This window comes from Pinus tabuliformis, chromosome 2_1 (assembly GCF_031772625.1).
Source record: "Pinus tabuliformis cultivar Carrire ecotype Pingquan chromosome 2_1, CPIR1, whole genome shotgun sequence".
In the NCBI taxonomy this organism is placed as follows: domain Eukaryota; kingdom Viridiplantae; phylum Streptophyta; class Pinopsida; order Pinales; family Pinaceae; genus Pinus; species Pinus tabuliformis.
The window spans coordinates 912,651,195-912,661,726 of NC_142299.1; positions in this window are offsets into that span (position 1 = coordinate 912,651,195).

Genomic DNA, 10,532 nt, shown 5'->3' on the forward strand with positions numbered 1-10,532 from the left:
GCACATAGTTCATGCTCGTTAAAAAATAAACATAAGATCGAGCAAATGTTTCCACCCGCGTTTAAGCTCGTTAAAAAATGAACTATCCCGGTAAATAACCACAGTGAATGTAATCTCATCAGCCATTAAAGCCTTGGTCGTGTTTGCCCGTCACCTCCACTTTTCATTTGGCCGATCGTTCACCTCCATATGATTGTTTACCCATTTTGAGGAACAGCTGCGAAGAGTGATTTCACCTAGCCATCCTTGTGACACTGCCGTGATTGGAAAATTCCAACCTGTACCTGGAATCAGCTGCTAACCCTATTTATCACTTGTTCCTCAAAAGACGAGTCTTCTTTAAGCTCTTTTTAGCTGACTCGTAAAATATGAAAGGATTGCCGAGTTTTGGCCTTCCAGCTCGTTAAAGCGACCAGAAGAGCGATCCCTCCTCTAGATTTTAATCTTTTTGGACCTGAGGGATTATTGCACAAAAATATCGAGTGCTTGTTTTGTTCGGCTCGTTAAAACTATCGAAAACTCATCCCTTCTGTAGTGTTTTATACTTTTTCGGACTTAAGGGATTAGATGACAAAAAAGGACTTTTGGAGTTAACTTTATGTACCTTTTCAGACTCTCTAAAAATGAAAAGGACCGAGTTATCCTTGTCGTTAGACTCGTTAAAATCATTAAATAGCGACAAACTTGTCTTTAGACGAGAACGAGTTTCACTATCGCTAGGCTCGTTAAAACATAGCGATGGGCTTGCCCGAAGGGCAGGTTATAGAACAAGCATATGTTATCCTCCTCAAGCTTGACAAAAATAAAGAGGTACTGGTCAGCAATGACTGGGGAAAAATTGGGAGAAGCTAAAGAAAACTTTGATGGTAGCAAGTCGCTCTTGAACATGACACTTTTCCTCCGTACTACAATCGGGTTGGGTTGTTTCATTCACTAGTCACATCCATGGTCTCGCCATACCATCCATATTTGGGGTAATGCTACCAATCCATCACATCAGTGTCGCCATATGTTCAAGAGAAGTCGTTTAGAAAAGTCAACCGTGTCCCATCCACTGCCATACATTATCCTTCATCCTTTCATGACCGCCACCCTGAATCATATGTCACAGATCGTTTTCACCTCCATTAAAATCATTAGCTCCATTCCGTGTCACTGATGTGGGATTCATCAAGGCCCTCCTTTGACGGATCGCTTCTTGCCGACATCAGCTCATTATCCAAGAAGTTGATCTAGCAACAACCCCTTTAGTACTTTGAAGATTGCATGCCTCAATGGCAAGTTTCTCACTTCCGGCGACAAGTATACATCAATGACCTTTGACCGAAAGATTTTGCGTGGTGTTCGACACCAAGTCCTTTATTCACAACACGTGAATTGTACTGCAGTACCTTGAGGGTCATTATCATTATCGGTGATTCCTCTCGCGCTTGTTAACGATTTACATCATTGACCGGTAATCAAGCGATGTCTTTCCATGTTCGACTTTAGAACATTTCTCACATGGATCGACTTGTACTTAGAGTGAAGATCGAACGAGTTTGAAGACCCCGGATCTAGTTTCATCCATTCGGGCTACGATATATATTCAGGAAAGATAAATACATTGACATGTACATGTTTGCAGCAGATAATCATCCTACTCAAAGGATGATAATTTCATCAAAATTATCAGTCTACCACCAGACGATTGTCTGTTCTATGTACAGAAAAATGAATTTATAAAGCTGAGCATGGGAATGCCCGCCTCAGCTAGATCATGAAAGCAGTATGAAAAATAATGTATTGTATTGTATCTTACTACAGGTCTCCTCTCAGCATTGGATGAACTTCGGATCCCCCTGATAAAGCATTTCACCCGATAAACAGCCTCATACTTTAGGGGGCAACTGTTATAGACATTTTTGTGCCTTGCAGCATTGAGCATAAAATGTCCATAATCTAAGGGATCCAAAGTCCCTAAACATGTTGTTCCTACCCCTAGAGGAACAAGGCTAACAAACCACAGCAATTCACAGAAGTTCTCCACCAGAAACTGCTAAAAAAAAAGTCAATTCAGGATCATTTTAGTGGCTACACTAGCTGTTTGCGTTGAATGTCAAAGCCAACACTGGCTACCTGCGTTGAATGTCAACTGGAACACTGGCTACCTGCGCTGAACGAGAGTGGACATGTGGCAGGCTCATTTCCCAAGGTGTCAAAACCCAGGAAGCTTCCAAAATGACACTTGCCTCAGGGAATTCGACTGGTGATGAGTAAGAGGTTCCAAATCTCCAAGTGGAAGCAAGAACCTCCAAGTGGACTCAAGAACTGACAGAGGGAGAGGACACTAGTCAGATCTCAAGCTGACTCATCCTCTCTCCAAACATCTATATATGGATCTCTCCTCCATGAGATCTAGAGGCTGGAATTTTGTTATTGCAAAGAATTGCTGTTGGTTTGAGACTGGAATCATTGGGTGCCTAATGCTTTGAAGGGAGTGAAGATAGGAATTCCATTTGCTAGGAAGGAGATGCTGGATTGGAGCCCTATGGGTTGTATCTCTTCCTGAACCTTGTTATTCGTCAATAAAGCTATCTTGGTTTCTCCTATATGCTGATTTATTTTTGATGTATGAATGCATTAGTATGTTTAGTTTATTTCTAATCCTAAACTAGTTATGAATGTGAGTATCTGTCTTTGTGTAGTGTTCTTCTCTTGTCGCAAGTAGTTGTTCTCTTGTCGCAAGTAGCTGTTCTCTTGTGATCTTGCAGGAAGTTGAAGCTGGATAAGCAAGAAGGCAAGTAGCTGTGAACTCCCAAAGAGAAGAGAGACCGGATCGAGGGACAAACGGAAGACACCGGTAAGTCTATTGATCTCTCGTCTTTCACATTTCATAAAGGAAGAAACTAGAATAGCTGTACTCGTTTGTTGCTAAGGCACTGTCACACCTTAGGTGGATAGGATCGTCCTGCATAGGCATTTTTCCCCACAACATAAGGGTAGAAGATAAGACTCCATCCAGGTACATCTAGAAGAATCATCCAGAAACTCAAATTTTGGGGCAGAAAGAGGCAGGTGTTCAAACAAGAAGAACTATTTAAGAAGCTTCTAGCTATCTAGCATTGCTCTCTTCCAATGAACCTTGAAATGTTAGTGAAGCATGCAAAGATGAATGCTGGGTCAAGGCAATGAATGAAGAACTTGAGCAGATTGAAAAGAATAACACTTGGGAGTTGGTTCCTAGACCAAATGATAAGAATGTCATAGGGACAAAATGGATATTCAAAAACAAGCTGAATGAGAATGGAGATGTTATCAGAAACAAGGCCAGACTTGTTTGTAAAGGGTATGCTCAACAAGAAGGTATAGATTTTGAAGAAACGTTTGCACCAGTTGCTAGACTTGAAGCGATAAGAATGTTTCTTGCTCTTTCGATCTTTCAGAATTTCAAAGTATATCAAATGGATGTAAAATCTTCCTTTCTGAATGGAGACTTGGAAGAAGAAGTGTATATTGAGCAACCAAATGGGTTTATCCTTGGAAATGATCCAAAACTTGTATGCAGACTCAAAAAGGCTCTCTATGGCCTTAAACAGGGTCCAAGGGCTTGGTATTATCGTTTGGATAAGTACCTTCATCAACAAGGTTTTACAAAAGGATCAACAAATAGCAATCTATATATAAAAGTTGACAATGAGAAGTTGTTAATACTTGTTGTGTACATTGATGATATCATCTTTGGTAGCAATGAAGAAGACATGAGTCAAAACTTTTCTTTAGTAATGCAGAAAGAATTCGAAATGTCCTTACTTGGTGAGCTCACATATTTTCTTGGTTTACAATTCCAACAAAACAAAGATGGTATCTTTTTATCACAAACCAAGTACCTCAAGCAGATCTTAAAGAAATATGGGATGGAGGATTCAAAACCAGTATGTACCCCTATGGTAATAGGATGCAGCCTCAGCACAAATGATGAATCAGCAGCAGTGCATCAACCAACCTATAGATCCATGATTGGAAGTCTGCTCTATTTAATAGGTACTCGACCAGACATCATGCATGCAGTGGGAATAGTTGGAAGATTCCAGGAAAATCCAAAGGAAACACACCTTCAGGCAGTTAATAGGATGTTCAAATATCTTCAAGGAACACAAAAATATGGTTTATGGTATCCTAAAGATACAGATCTCACACTTCATGCATATACAGATGAAGATTGGGCAGGAAGCGTGGATGACAGAAAAAGCACTAGTGGTGGTGCATTCTTTATGGGTTCTAGATTAGTATCTTGGTTCAGCAAGAAAAAAAGTTCAACTGCATTATCTACAGCTGAAGTAGAATATGTGGCTGCTGCATCTTGCTGCACACAACTCCTTTGGATGATGCAAACGTTGCAAGACATTCAAATCACTTGTACTCCACCTATCTCCATTTTTTGTGATAATACAAGTGCAATTAGTATTTCAAAGAATCCAGTCATGCATTCGAATACCAAGCACATACCTATCAAATATCATTTTCTCCGGGAACAAGTGCTTGAACAAAAGGTCAAATTGGAGTATGTCCCCTCCAAAGAACAAGTTGCTGATATACTCACCAAACCACTGCCCAGGGAGACATTTGAATACCTCAAACAGAAGCTGGGAGTAGGTGATGCATCATCTTGCTGTTGAAATTCTCTGTTTTAGAGAATAGTAGGTGTACGCGAGTTTAATGAAGCGTATCTGCGTACATACGTAGGTTTCTGTGGATACAGTCGCATATATTTTGGTTGAAGAAAATCAGTAGGTCCAAACTTAGGATGTAGAGAGTCTGATATGGGTCTGACAAAGACCATCTAGCATAGGCTCAGGGGGAGCATATACTTCTAATAATGCATTGTTGGCATTATCTTAGAAGATCTTGGTTCAATTTCACATTTTTTTTTTGTTCAGGTGGAGCAGGTGCAGAAGGAAATCATGGTTTCCAGTCTGAATGATGATTGACAGATGTTGTTGATGTTAGTTCATGGTCTTAGATATTTTTGTCTCCATGTTATGTATTTCTTTTATTATTAAGGTCATGTAACGGCCTATGTTGGTTTCCCCACTATGCCTGGGATGGATGATGTAATATTCTTGTGTAAACTTTTGGTGTATCCCCACTTGGTTGGGAAATGATTGTATGTATGAGTCTTTGGTGATAGGAAGGTCATGTATGATGTATAAAGTCATATTTCTTCTTATAGAACATCTTTTTGCAGACCTTGCCTATAGTCAGGGGGAGCATGGACAACATATCAAAGCAAAGATTTCAACACGTACTCAGGGGGAGCATAACCCTTTGCCCTTGATGACAAAGGGGGAGAATGACATAGAGGAACTTGGGGTTGCCATCAAGTCCAAAGGGGAATATTGTTGGCATTATGACACAGGTTTGGCACTATGACACAAGTTTTGTCCTTGATGGCAACTCACTCAGATGGCAAATCACTGTTCAAACTCTCAGAATGAAAGGAAATTATGTATATGCAGGTTCCCTTTGACAAAGTCACGTATACATGCAGGATTTCTGATGAATTGTGTATCCGTATGCATGCACTTTCATGCACAGAAAAGCGTGTACATGTGGGAAATCTTATTTTAGTCCATAGTATTTGGTCCTTCGTATTTGGACCTATGGTTTTGGACCATGGCATCTCGTCCAAAGTATTAAACCCAGGTATTTCGCCCCAAGTATTGGTTCTAAGTGGTTTTGGACCATGGTATTGAGTAAGGCCTAAGACTATAAAAAGAGGAAGGAGATCACTGGGCAAAGGCATTCACTGAAGTATTGAATATCTCATTAAAGGCAAGATCTAGAAAACTGGTCATTGAGGTTATGGTGCATAGCTGGATCTGAATCTAGGAGGAACCTAAGCGCAAGGAGAAGGATAAGTTCTATTGATGGGTCAAGATCCTAAGGCTTGAATAATAGTAATCTTTGTGTGATTTTGATCTGTTATATTTGGCACATGACTTGATCTATAAATCTGATAATCTGGGTATAACTTATTTCTGAATAAGTGAAAAGGATAAAATATATTTTATAGATCTATACGCAGGTTTAGCAACGCAAATACGCGTATCCATGCAGGTTCGGTAATTCAAAATAGTGTATACGCAGGTTGGCCTTAATTCATCTGCGTATGCATGCAGGTTGTACACATTGAAGTAGCATATGTCCCTTGAAATATGTTTTAGCTGCTTCTGGTTATTGATGCAGTGTTCTGGGTTCAGAATTGGTGTCTGGTTACTGTTACTGTTTTCTGGGTACAACATTCAGAAAGGTGACTATTTGATTCAGCTTTGTTTGGTGCAAAGGAGATTGGTTGATGTAGATATACTTGATGTTTGATTGATGTTATTCATGGATCCAGTCTAAAAATTTATGAAACATGGTCCCTGGAAGAAAAGAGAAGGTTGTAGCCTTCTGTAGGTCAGCACCTACATACTAGTACATCAGCTAATACAAGAGATAAGGGGGTTGTAGCTCCCTTCCAGGAGAATCTGGAAAACAAGAGAAGGTTGTAGCCTTCTACAAGTAGAAGCATGCGTACTAGTATAAGACTGCACCAGTACAAATCCATTGTAAAAGGAAGTTTCTAATTAAAAGAAGATAGAGACAAATTGCAGCAGGTGGTTTTCACCCACATTGGGTTTCCACCTTATATCTTGTGTACTTATGTGTGACTGCCTGTTCTGTTTTACTGTTCCTTGTTACTATTTATATGGTTTGATGCACAGATTGATGATCAACATCTGAAGAATAATTTAAATAACAAGTCTGCTGGTTATACGCTAGTTTCCTTAACTGTAGTTGCGTACATACGCGGTCCTTACTAACTGAAGAAGTGTATACAAATCTGATTGTGAAATGAAAAATAATTGACCTGATAATACTAATTCACCCCCCCTCTCAGTATTATTTCCAACATAATTTTTCTCCATTCTATCTGTTTTTATTATTTGTTAGTGGTTACACCACTAAAATTGTATCATAGTGTTACTTTGTTTGATCTCGCTATATTTCTTTGTTGTAATATTAATGAATATAAAAACAATATTCCTTTATTAATTTTTACATTAAACCACAAATGTTACAGTAACATTAATAACTTTCAATGACTATATAATTTGTACTTGAGTTACTATTTTACAAACAAGAAGTCCCTCTATTCTCTACTTGGTAAATTATAATTACAAAAGAAATTTCCCTCTATTTACTTACTCTGTAAATCATATTTATGCTTGTGCAATTTACTTGAATGTATTTGTTTTATAAAAATATATGCTAAAAGGAATCCTTATATTCCTTAGCTCATAAGAAAGACAAAAATAATACAATGTGTTAATTTTTCTGAGGGCTATATTGTTCTTTTCTTTAGATAATTACATTTCATCATTTACATGTTGCATTCACCCCATAGCATCTAATCATCATTATCAATTATACATCAAGAATAATAACATCAATAATGCAATGGAAAAAAAAGGAACAATAGAAGAAAATCATGCACAAATAGTGACACCAAGGTTTGGTCGGAGACTAGTGAAAAAGCCCACAAGGGGAAAATGCAAAATTCAATTCTTCTTCTTCTATTAGATATTCATCAATTATTCAACTGAGATACACAGTACAATATCACGAGGCATACTTCCTTCACATAAAGATACCTAAGGCCTAAAAAAATATTATTTGCAACTCCATTTGTGAACAAGATTCAAAACATGAAGTAGGGTTACTGCAACATCATCGTATTAGAATTAGAGTTTATCTTGAATGTTACATGTAACAAGGTCTCTTCACATATACATAATATGATGCCTTACCAATATTTAAATACCAATATTGCTCTGCCATACTATTGTTTTTTTGTGATGCCATATAAATATTCCAATGACAATATTGTTTTGCAATAACTTGTCACATTGTCAATAGGGTTGCACCATATAAATACCATCACTGCTTTGAGATGAAACCATGAGGAAATATGTGGAACAATGAAGTCAATAACGGCATACATACAACTATGATACCAATGATTCCATGCCATACATAATGCAGAGTAATTATGTGTTGTACATAACACTATTATGCCCACACATAAACAATGACATACCAACACATAAAATTCATATATTGTATTAGCACTCTGTAATTTTCCTAGGTTGAGGAAGAAAACTACAAAGGTAACCACAAAATAATTTTAAATATGGGATCTAGCCCTTCCAACTTTAGAGAGGGCTCTCTCTATATGATTTAATTTTTGTTGTCAATATTTTAAGCTAGATATTGAAGTTCAAGGTGGGTTTCTCAAAATTTTGGTTGAAAGATGCTAGGAAAGTCCATTGGACATGGAGTCATGAAATTTTGGGTAATCAATTACAAATTGACAAAGTAGATGTAACAGGGTAGGGTAGGAAAACTCTTGGATCGTCATATATTTATGATGTGGCTAAGAAGAAAAAGTAGATGATCAATTACATATAAAACATGTTTAAATGGATTTTATATTTAATCTCATGAGGAAAACATTAAGACTGTTTAAAACAAGCCAGATCTAAGAACACTTAAGTAAATTCAACTCTTAATCTTCTTGAAACAATCAAGAGGAAAATTCATATGGAAACTAAGAAAATAGAACAATTTAACATGAGAGAACACATCACCATTTGTTTGACACAAGAATATTGGAACAAAACGACCTCTGTATTTCTGAAAATTGATTACTTTGAGTACAATCCACAACCTATATCAAGGTAGAGATATTTCCTTCATACATAATCCAACCCTTTCTAAGTCTTATTACAAAATAATATCTAACAAAGATATATATATATATATATATATATATATATATATATATATATATATATATATATATATATATATATATATATATATATATATATATATATATATATATATATATATATTTGAAACATAACTAAATAATAGAAATTCAGGACAAATTCGATTGTTTTGTTGAATATTTGAAGGAAATATGTGGCTGATTGTGGTTATGTTTCTGAAAAAAAAAATTGAACAATAAACTAAAGAAAAAAAAAATCACTGGAAAAGTGTGGGAAATTTGGAACTGCTGGAAAATCTTCAGCCTTCAAATATGGAAATTGGTTCATTTATGTTGATCCTCTACCTTGGAATCTGGAGTGGTTGAAGTTATTTTGACAAAAATTATTAGTTTCCCTTTCAAACTTGATTAACTATCTATACTATCTTATTGGAAAATTCCACATCATTTCTTTACAGTGGTGCTATGTTCTGATACTCCTCAATCCCTTTTCTCTTAGCTCCTTTGGCATTTTCTTTATCATATGACAGGTCCAGTGACCATCAGCTTAATGCCATATTGGAGCCCCCTTTGTATCATAACTTCTACGAAGTTATGGTTTCATCTTGGCTCCTTCTACTTAGCCCTACCTGCATTTTTCATCATAAGACCAAGAGTTGTGACCTGCTTCATAGCCTTAAGGTGCTAAGCCTTCAGAGTCCTATTGGGGGCCATTCTTCCTTTGTTAAATTCTTTGTGCCCTTGGTTCTTTGAACTTTCATGACCATGTTCTAGAGCAATATTAGAAGCTCCCTTTATTGTAACTTTTCCAAACTCCAACTGTTCTAAGGTGTCGACATCTTCAACGTCTGATATGATGACCTCCAATATGACATAATCACTCCACGTGGTGACTCCTTAGAGGTGACACGTGTCACCCGATTCTAGCCCATTAGACTACTCAATAAGGTTGAATATTCCTACCATGTGTCTTCTCGTACTACCACATCATATTGGCGTCAAATGCCACTGTAGCTTGTCAGAACCAATCATATGTTGCCATTTTAGCTTATCAAAGCCAATCAAATGCTCCCATGTGTCTTGCTAGAGGAGTGAGAAGAGGGCCCATCAACCTTTGGTTTTGCAACAAAATCCGTCATTAATATTTATCTGCATTCCTTGGCGATTTTTAATTCTATTAGTACTTTATCGATATCGCAAATTTTTAAAGGTTCCTCACTTTAAGAAGTTTTGATACTCCGATACATCGATGTTCTGATGTGTCGATATGTCAATGTGCATATCTCCTCCAACCTCTGATACAACCTGCACTGATGTACCAAACCTCTGATATTCCGATATCGCTATGTGCTAATGCGATGATATGCTAACCTCCGATATTTCGATGCACTTATATGTTGAACCTCTGACATTTTGATCTCCGATATGCTGATATTCCTTCCTTCCAAAGGCTTCAAATATATGAAATCCAACAAACCATATATTTTGATCCAAGGGTCCACATTTGGACTTCCACATATCATTGGAAAACATGTTTAGAGAAATTTCCAATGGAGAGGGTATAATGTAGGATTTAAGTCCTTCTACTTCTTGGAAGATGACTACAAAATTCTCTGGCCATTGACTTTTTGGACAGCTAAAATTACACCCACCATGATGATCCTCTACATGAAGCCTACAACTACCATAGGAACCCTTCTCAGCCATGCATTTG